General features: G+C 38.5%; 1 non-coding gene across 1 annotated transcript; it reads left to right on the forward strand.

The window, feature by feature from the left end:
• Positions 1-9,934: 9,934 nt before the first annotated feature.
• Positions 9,935-10,042, forward strand: LOC131177082 (small nucleolar RNA R71). Its single transcript, XR_009146796.1, has one exon. It is a non-coding gene; the product is annotated as a small nucleolar RNA R71 (small nucleolar RNA).
• The last annotated feature ends 211 nt before the right edge of the window (positions 10,043-10,253 follow it).

Below are 10,253 nucleotides of genomic sequence, written 5' to 3' on the forward strand. Positions count from 1 at the left end.
ATAAATGCCTCTCCCCATGTATTACCACATCACCGTACAAAGGGAGACCAAAAGTGATCGTCTTGATCTCTGATCAATCATGGCATGATGCCCGGCTAATCAATCCATGCCCAAGATGATATCATACTCTCTGAAGGGCATTTCAATCAAGTCTAATAGGAAAACATGTCCTTGGATCACCAAAGGACAGTCTCTATAGATTCTGTTGACCCGGACCTCTTGTCCTAATGGACTAGTTACTAGCACTTCAAAACCCATTTGCACACATGAAACAGCAAGTGAACCGACTATGCTAGCACTAACATATGAATGGGTTGAACCCGGATCAAACAATACAAATACTTCTTGATCAGAGATAGAGAATGTACCAGCTACCACATCGAAAGTCTCAGCCTCTTCTCGCTGTCTCATTGTGTAGACTCTGGCTAACGCACTTCCTTGTGCAGACTGACCAACTGTGCCCTGACTGCCTGAAACAGTGCCTCTACCTCTGCCTCTTCCTCTGCCAACTGACTGTGAACCTGTAACGGCCCGGCCCACTAGTGATATTGTCCGCTCTGGGCCTGAAGCCCTCACGGTTTTAAAACGCGTCAATAGGGGTTACGAACCATCAACTTATAAACCCAGCATCTCTCCCGTGTTTTGTCGATGTGGGATTTGCCTAGGGTGTTACAATCCACCCCCCTTATGGGACTCAGCGTCCTCGCTGAGGTTTGCCCCACCATCGTTCAAGGTTGCACGCGGAGCGGCTCTGATACCACAAATGTAACGGCCCGGCCCACTAGTGATATTGTCCGCTCTGGGCAGAAGCCCTCACGGTTTTAAAACGCGTCAATAGGGGTTACGAACCATCAACTTATAAACCCAGCATCTCTCCCGTGTTTTGTTGATGTGGGATTTGCCTAGGGTGTTACAGAACCTCTAGGAGCAGGACTCTGAATAGATCCCTCGACAGTAGTAGGAGCTGGACCATATCTCAAAGACGGAGCACTAGTGCAGTCTCTTGCTAAATGACCCTTGCCTCCGCAGTTAAAGCAGGCTCCAGTGGCCCAATAACACTCCCCCCCATGAATCTTGCCACAAGTCTCACAGGGGCGAGCAGAATGTGAACTCCTGCTCGACTGCTGACCAGACCTAGGGGGTCTCTGTCCGAAAAATCTGCCCCTACCAAATCTTCCACCTCGACCCCTGCTGGGTCTACTAAATTTCTTTTTCTTTCCCGAGGTAGCGCCAGAACTAGGCTCTACTGATTTTTCCCCATTGTCTTTTTCTGATTTCTCAGCTTTCTCTGATTTTTCTTTCACTGGGGTTGCTTCTGATTCTATTCTTTCCAACTCAAGTGCTTGAGACATGAGCTCTGAAAAGTTGCTGTGTCGAAATCCCACAACTTGCATCCTTATCGGGCTTCAAACCCATCTCAAATCTCTTGCACCTTGCCTTCTTTGGTGGAAAGGAGACTCCCGCATAGTGACTCAAAGTGAGAACTCCTCTCATACTCGCCACCGATCGATTTCCTTGTTTCAAACTCAAAAATTCTTGCGCTTCGATCAACATATGCATCCGATGTATTTACATCGAACTCTCGATGAAGTCATCCTGTGTCAAGACCGGTGGTTCAACCAAGCCGTGGGGATGGTCTTCCACCAATCATACGCATCCCCTTGCGATGGCGACGTAGTATTCAAACTTCAATTCATCTTGGCAGTGCAGCTTCTTAAATACTCTGTCCATTCTTTCAAGCCATTGCTCTGCCTCTAAAGGGTCCACTGTACCCTTAAATTCTGTAGCCCCATACTTCAGTAGTTTATCATATTGTCTGGCTGGAGGCAGTGATTGTGCCACAGGTGGTTGGGGTGGAGCTTGAACAGGCATACCCCCAGCCATTTGTTGAAACATTGCCGCCATCTGCTGTGCAAACTGTGCAGGGAACTGCGGCATTTGTGGGGCTGCTTGACCCATCGACATTCGGTAAAGTGGGGCTTCCCCTTGTGCCTCGGCTTCAGCATCGCTCAACTGAGCGATCCCCTTCTTCCATTTCAGTCTGAAGTAGGGTATCTCCTGAACAAATAACACATGGAGATTTCCCTCCGTTAGTTCATATTATGATGTAATGCACTGTATGTAGCAAATATGGACATTGAGCAGTTATACTTAACAAGAAAGACACAAATTCCCAAGTTAAAATATACTTCAAAAAAAATTTGCTCTGATACCACTAAAACATGTCACACCTTACCCCCTCTGTAAGGCATAACATGATCCCGTAGAATATATAATGAACTACCGAACTTCCCTACCGATAACTCATTAAGTACCCTACAAGGAATTTTAAAATAATTTTCTTATTTTTGATAAGTGGTGAGCATTTCTAATAAGTATTTAAAACATGTAATTAAGTGGAAAGCTAGTTGGAAATTTTTGCCCATTTTATTTTTCCGCAAATTTTATAAAAATTTTGACAGAGTTCTGTCTGTATTTTGAGAAACCAGTTCTTCAAATACGTGTAAAAAGCACTTCTAAAATTTTTTCTCAACAACTGCTTCAACTTCATACTCAATCTCAATCAATTTCTCAACACATTTATCAACTTTCAAATTTCAAATCCACTATACAATGATCATCAAAATACTAACAATCCATTTCATTCAATTTAAATAAAATAGTTCCATTCATATTTCATTAGAGACAAAATAATTTAGATACATCATTACAAAATTTACATTAAGAGAATTTCAAACTACTATATATATTACAACTTTATACAAATTTTATACAAACTGCTCAAGACCCATTTTTACATGTCCATACATTTATGTGCAATATATACATCAAAAGAAATATTTACAGTTAGGGTATAAATTATACCCGAAGACTTTAAGCTGATAGCTCCTCACACCTCAACAGCTCAGTCTGCTGCTCCTCTAGTCTCTGTATCTGCGACAGCAATAGAAGCTATCGCTGAGTACTAGGACTCAGTGGTGCACAACATACTAAAATAATCTTTATACAAAATATAAATCACATTTATTCAAAAATTTGACTAAACATGAGCATTAAATACAAAACATGAATTATGAGGTTTTAATGCAAACCAAGTTCATTTCGAAGTATCAAAACACGTTTCATAAATCCCACAGTTAGATCATGCCATTCGAAACAAATAGAATCTCAATAGCCAGAGGCTAAAGAGAAATCACATCACAAGGCTAGCTAGCTCAAATATATGGATATCCATTCACATCCTCTTCTACTGGCACACCTCAACACTTTTCCAGAGAAGGAATCAAAATTCGAAACTAATTACCCCCACTAGTCGTGCTAGTGAGGTGTTCAAATATATGATCATGACACTGTGGTTTCAAAACTTATCTTAACAATTTCAATATACATAATAACTTTCAACAATTTAAATCAAAACATCATAAGAATGCCATAATTCAATATTTCACATTATTCAAAACAGTATGCAAAAGATGATTATAAAAAGTATACGTTGTGCACAAATCTCAAACGAGTCGCCTGTTGGCCTTGACTCGACTCCTCGGGTTCTGTCCCGATATTCTTTTCCACTGAAACACACAATTTCACAGTGTTTTAGTACCATAACTTAGCATAAATCCAATAATAAATTTAACTTCACTTTTACCTAGCTCTAACGTGCTAAATTCGACGTTCTTGAAATTTTGTGTTTCGATTTACTATTCACTGCACTATTCAAGTCAAATTATTGACTTTCTAAGGCTTAATAGGTATGGGAATTCCAACTTCACCCACATACCACATTTTGGTCACTAAACTTGTTGGTTTTGGTCATTTTCTCAAAACTTAGGCCTTTTAGGCAAAATTGCCAAATTTTCAATTTTGGTGTCCCTAATTGTACTGTTTCATTGGTCGGTTTACTGTTAGAATTTGGCAAAACTTTCTTCATAGAAAATGTTTCTTATTGTCTTAAGTTTATTCTCCTTTTTGAATAACCCCAATTGGAGTTTTGTAGCTCAAGTTATAAGCAAATTATGTTTACTATTCATGCTGCAGAATTTTATTCTGGCAGATTATTGATTCCAACTTTGTTCAGCAATTTGATCAAGTTCGGTCCATAATTTGGTCTAATTTTCTTCATATGAAATATTCTAATATGTCTTAGGTTTCCATCGGTTCAAGAATCTCCTAAATCGGAGTTTTCTAGAGAGAGTTATAGCCATTGAAACTTTACTGTTCATATGGCAATCTGCAGTTCTGCAGATTCAGGTTACCAACTTTGCTCAGTATTTTAATTGGGTTAATGGCATAATTTAGGTTGGTGTTCTTCATAAAAGTTTTAGATCTATATCTTATCTAATTACTGGTAAAATTTCAGGTCATTTTGACCTACCTAGCTCGAGTTATGACTAAATGAAATTGTTCATTTGGTCAGTTTGTGCAGAGGCAGCCTGCGATTTTCCGACTTCGGCCACTTTGTTCACTAGGTTTTAGTCACTTTTTGGGCAGGCTTCCTAAATGAAAATTGTGTCATTTAGTGCCTATTTTCATCCCCAATTGGTCCCATATCCATTGGACTTGTAAAATTCCATTTTTGGTCCCTCAAAGTTGACTTTTGGTCATGGTGCATACCCAATCCGAATTTGACTTTATTTCCAACCATTCCAACACAACTCATTTGGCCACAAATGACCATTTTTCACTTCAAATTAGGTCAAAGACATCATTTACTCATTTCTCACATTTTTGGTTTATAAACCCTAATGTCCAAACCCTAATTCACACTAATTTTTGCATTTACTTGATTCCATACCTTTAACCATAGTCATTCAACTAACTAAAGTTTATATACCCCTTTCAAACCATTCAATTCATGCAAATCATCCTCATATCCAAGCTGGCCTAAAATCAGTTTAGTCCCTCTACATGAAAATTTTTCATGTTTTTATGCAATAAAATTCTTGTTTAACCAAAATTTTATACTAAAAATTCAATTCAAATTCAAATTAAAAGAGGAAACTTACCTTAATTGAAGCTTTTTCAATCTCCCTCAAATCTTCAAATTCTTTTAATTTCTTGCTCCAAATCTTCTTCTTGAGGGTCAATTTAATGGTTTCTATAATTATTCTCAAGGATTAGGGGGTGAAATCTAAAGTTTAAGAAGCTTAAATCTAAGCTTTAATGGTGGAACAAAATAAGAAGAGAGGGAGAGGAGAGAGCTACGGGAATAAGAAAAAGAAGAAGTGAAAAAAAATCTTTTTGAATTTTTGTTTTTATGCCCATAATTGACTTGGTCAAAAAAGGTTGAAAAATTAGAATTAATTTTGACATCTATATGATGTCATCATCATGATGTAATAAGTATCATTTTTATTCTTTTTCTTTTTCTTTAATTCTTCAATAGTTCTTTAATTTAATTCTTGATTCTGAAATTTTCTTTTCTCCGATTTTATTTGACAGTTAGGTCAGGAGTCAGCTCTCGGGGACAATTGACCAAATTGCCCCTCACCAATTCATCCCGATTTGCAAATAATTCAATATTTCCTTCGGCTCCCTGACCTAATTATTTGACTGACTTAACAGTCCTTTTTCATGATTTTCTCTTTTCCACTGTGTTTATAATGGTCCTAAGGACCGCAGCGTCACATTTTACGGTTCGAAATTTGAGTTTAAAATGACTTCGCAGTCGTTCCCGAGAAGGTCACCCATCGCTGTGACTCTCAGCTCGTTTAACCTCTTATGTTCTGTTTTTCTTATTTATACTTAACTAATTGAACATTACTAATTATTTGTGTTTATGGCTTCTCTAATTGACTTAAGTGTGGTTCTAATCTCCTTAATTATCCGGACCGACACCGGTCACCGGAACAGTGAAATCTACCAGGCTATGCAAACGGGGGTGTTACAGCAGTTTTGCATGAGTGGCATAAAGGACTGCACAGGCTATGCAAAACATTTGCATAAGGGGAGTCACAGCCTGTGCAGTATATTCAAAAGCTGCTGCATGATGATTAGCAAGGAAAAATGTGCAAACACCAGTAGAAGCATGCAGATATATACAGTGTATGGACAAGTATGCACAAATGGTTAGTAAAGACAATGAAAATCAATGAAAATCAAATATAGCCATCCAATAGAACTTCAAAAAAAACAGAATTCAAGGTGCAGAAGCCATGGGTCGGGTGGATTTCGACCTGATTTTTCTCTTATAAGTGGCTGTGGGAGGTGGTGGAGGGGTTTCTTGTGGAGGGGAATCGGGGTTGGGAGGCCGCATAGCCAAGGGCAAGACTTGGAGAGGGGAGGTTTGAGGGGAATGAGGAGGCGATTCTATGGGGTTGTCGATGGTGAGAATGGAGGAGGTGATGGAGAAAGTAAAAGATGTAGAGGGAAGTTAGGGCAAAGGCGGCGAAAAGAGTAGTGGAGAGGAAGGATGATGCCGAAAAAAAAATGGTCGTGGGGGGAAAGGCGTGAACAGGAACGTCGGGAAGTGGAGGTGGGAAAGTGGATGCCGAAAAAAAAATTTTGATTTGAACAGGACATGTGTAAAACTGCATAAGGGGAGAATGGGTGTGCATAACTTATGCACTCTCTTATGCAGGTTTCGGTGGAAGATAAAGAGTGTGAAAAATTGATTATGCAAGAGTGCATAGCTTATGCGCTGACTTATATGGAAGTGTAGGAATTGTGGTCATGCAAAAAGTGCATAAGCCGTGCACTCTCCTTATGCAAGTCTCGGCAGGTTTTGGAATTCAGAAAAATTGGTCATGCTGTTGTGCATAAGCTATGCACTCTCCTTATGCAAGTCTCGACAGGTTTTAGATTTCAGAGAAATTGGTCATGCAGAAGTGCATAAGCTATGCGCTCTCCTTATGCAAGTCTCGGCAGGTTTTTGGAATTCAGAATTGGTGGTTATGCGGAAGTGCATAACTTATGCACTTCCTTATGCAGATTTCGGCAGAAAGAGAAAATGCAGGATTTGAAGTCATGCAGAAGTGCATAAGTCATGCACACACTTATGCAAGTTTCGGCAGATATGAAATTTGACAAAAATGTGGCTATGCAGAATTGCATAAGCTATGCACATCCTTATGCAGTTTTTAGGAAGAAGAGAAAATGGCAAAATTTGTGATCTAAAAGCTGCATAAGCTATGCAGTTACTTATGCACAATTCAACAAGATTGAGATTACAATTGAAAATGAATTGCAAGTTTGAAAAATACACTAGAATGCAGAAATGTAATTCTATAAAGCATAAATCATGAGAAATTATCACCTAAAAACACATCAATATATACAAAATCCATCACAATTGCATCAAACAAGCTTGTAGAAGTGAGTTTTGCATAAGAGGCATTTGTGAATCATGCCATTTCAATTCAAATTCTGCAAATCAACATTTAGCACATTAAGACTCAATAAAATCTGCATAAAGTTGCATCTATCCACAAATGAGAATGGACTCCCCAAGTTATGCCAAGAAAATGCAGTATGTCCACCTTGAATCTCACAACCCAAATAAGCTCAAAACTACAAAAATGGCCCACTTACCATCATATTAACATGATAAGGACAAATACTTAAAAGTTACACACCCAACCTCATAAAGAAACATAAGCCATGTGCTGCAGACCCTTCTTTGCTGCAAATTTCATTTTTCTGCATAAACCAAGTAGCAAACCCGCATGTGTTATGCAAGAAAATAAATCAATCCTAGGAGAGTTGAAGGACATAATTTCAGATTAAGAGTCACTCCCCAGCAGTTCACCAACCTTCCTCCATTGAAATACATCTACAAGGGACAAGATTCAACAATGTCAAAAATTGAATTTGGGGAGATTTAAGACAAAAACAAAAGTAATGCAAATAAAAGTAAATCAACAAAAGCAAAATAAAAGAACTTGGGGTGCCTCTCAAGAGCACTAATTTATAGTCCTTAGCTGGACTCTTTTCATGTTTCATGGTGGCTGAAATTGAAATTTATTGCCTCTGTTTCCAATAGGTGCTTCAATGAATCTATACTTCCAATAGGTGCTTCAATGAATCTATACTTCATTTTCTTTCCATCACATGAGAAGATCCTTGTTGCTTTGTCTAAAAATCTGACCATTTCTTTCTTGACAACCTCTGGTGCATCTTTCTCTTTTAGAGATGGTTGCTTTATTTCACTTTTCTCCACTTGCTCAACTTGAAAGATTGGTGCCATAGGACAAAGTGGATTACTATTCAAATGTTGTGCAAATACTCCCTTCATGGATAAGACAACTTTCAAGAGAAGCCTTCGGATAGCTCTTTCTAAAGTGCTCTTTTATTAACTCATCAACTATATCAATTCTCAAACAAGAGTCTACATCTTCATGTTGCTTCTTCTTATCATTGCCAATGTTGAAGACTAAATGATCCTCTCCGACTCTGAGAGTAAGCTTTTCACCTTTCACGTCAATCAAAGCACCTGCTATAGCTAGGAAAGGCCTCTCCAAAATAATTGGGATATTAGAATCCTCTTCCATGTCCAAGATGACAAAGTCAACAGGTATGTAGAATTTCCCAACCTTCAGAGGCACATTCTCCAAAATCCCTTCAGGATACTTAATTGATCTGTCAGCTAACTGAAGAGAAATGTGGGTTGGCTTAAGATCTCCCATGTTGAGCTTCTCATAGATGGAGAGGGGCATAAGGCTTACACTAGCCCCTAAATCACATAAAGCTTTTATAGAACATGATTCCCCAATGTGGCATGGAATTGAAAAACTCCCTGGATCCTTGAGCTTTGGAGGAAGTTTCCTTTGGAGGATAGCACTGCATTCCTCAGTTAAGGCTACAGTCTCATAATCTTCAAGTCTTCTTTTGTTTGAGAGAATTTCTTTCAAAAACTTAGCATAAGAAGGCATTTGGAAAAGAGCATAAATAAAAGGCACATTTATATATAGCTTCTTCAAAATCTCTAAGAACTTCCCAAATTGCTTATCAAGCTTGGCTTTTTGAAATCTCTGTGGAAAGGGAAGCTGTGGCTTGTAAGGCTCTGGAGGTATATATTTCTCTTCTTTCTCTCCAACCTCCTCTTTACCTTTTCTTGCACTCCTTTTTTCACTCTTTTGTTTTTCATCTCCCTCAAAATCTTCCTCATTTTCTCTCTTCTCAAATTTTTCACTCTTCTCATTATGCACTATTTTACCACTCCTCAGTGTGATGACATGACATTGCTCCCTTGGATTTTCTGTTTGACTAGGAAGTTTCCCCATAGAATTGGTACTTGATGAGCATGCTTGTTGTGCAATCTGATTTTCCAGCATTCTATTATGTGTTTGCATTTGTTCCAGCCTTGCTTTCATCTCTCTCAACTCTTCATCACGCTTAGTTTGATTAGCAAGAATTTGTTGTAATAAAGCCTCTGTGGTGGAACTTTATTCTTGCTGTCTTGGTAAAGGTGTAGGATTTGCATTCTTTTGCTGAAAACTAGGTGGTGGTTGCCTAGGTTGTTGGTATTGATGCCCTTGTTGTTGTGGTGGAAAGTTCTGAGTTGAAGCTTGATTTTACTGATTCTCCCATGAAAAATTGGGATGATTCCTCCAAGCATATGAAGGATAATCTACTCCACAGCTCATTGTTCCTTCTGCATAAGTGACTTGTTGAGAACTTCCAGAACATGATGATGAACTGACTAGCATACTTAAATCCTCCATTTTCTTAGCAAGGACATTAGTGAGTGCATCAAATTTGGCATTGATCATGTTGAATGGATCAAGCTCATACATTCCACACAACTTGCCTTTTTTGAGTTAGAGTTAACCCTCTTGGACTACTCCATAGATGACTGTTCTTTGCTATTTTCTCTAATAACTCATAAGCTTCATCTTCATGCTTAATGATGAATTCCCCTCCAGTTTGAGCATTAACGATTCCTCTGATAGCAGGAGTGACATTTGTGTAAAAATTCAGGTTTATCATCCATTTAGGAATGGCATGATGTGGACATTGTCTCTCTAATTCCTTCCATCTCATCCATGACTCATAAAGAGTCTCATCTTCTCTTGGTCTAAAAGCAATCATTTGATTCCTCAACTCTTGAGTTTTTCTAGGTGGAAAGTATTGGGCAAGAAATGCATCAGTGAGCTGCTCCCAATTTGTAATTGAGTTGTGAGGTAAAGAATCAAGCCAATCCAATGCTCTATCTTTCAAAGAGAATGGAAACAATTTTAGCCTTGTTGCATCATCAGATACTCCTGGTTGCTTTTGCATATCACAGATCATAACAAACTTCTTAAGATGAGTATGAG

This window comes from Hevea brasiliensis, unplaced genomic scaffold, assembly GCF_030052815.1.
Source record: "Hevea brasiliensis isolate MT/VB/25A 57/8 unplaced genomic scaffold, ASM3005281v1 Scaf320, whole genome shotgun sequence".
Taxonomy (NCBI): Eukaryota; Viridiplantae; Streptophyta; class Magnoliopsida; order Malpighiales; family Euphorbiaceae; genus Hevea; species Hevea brasiliensis.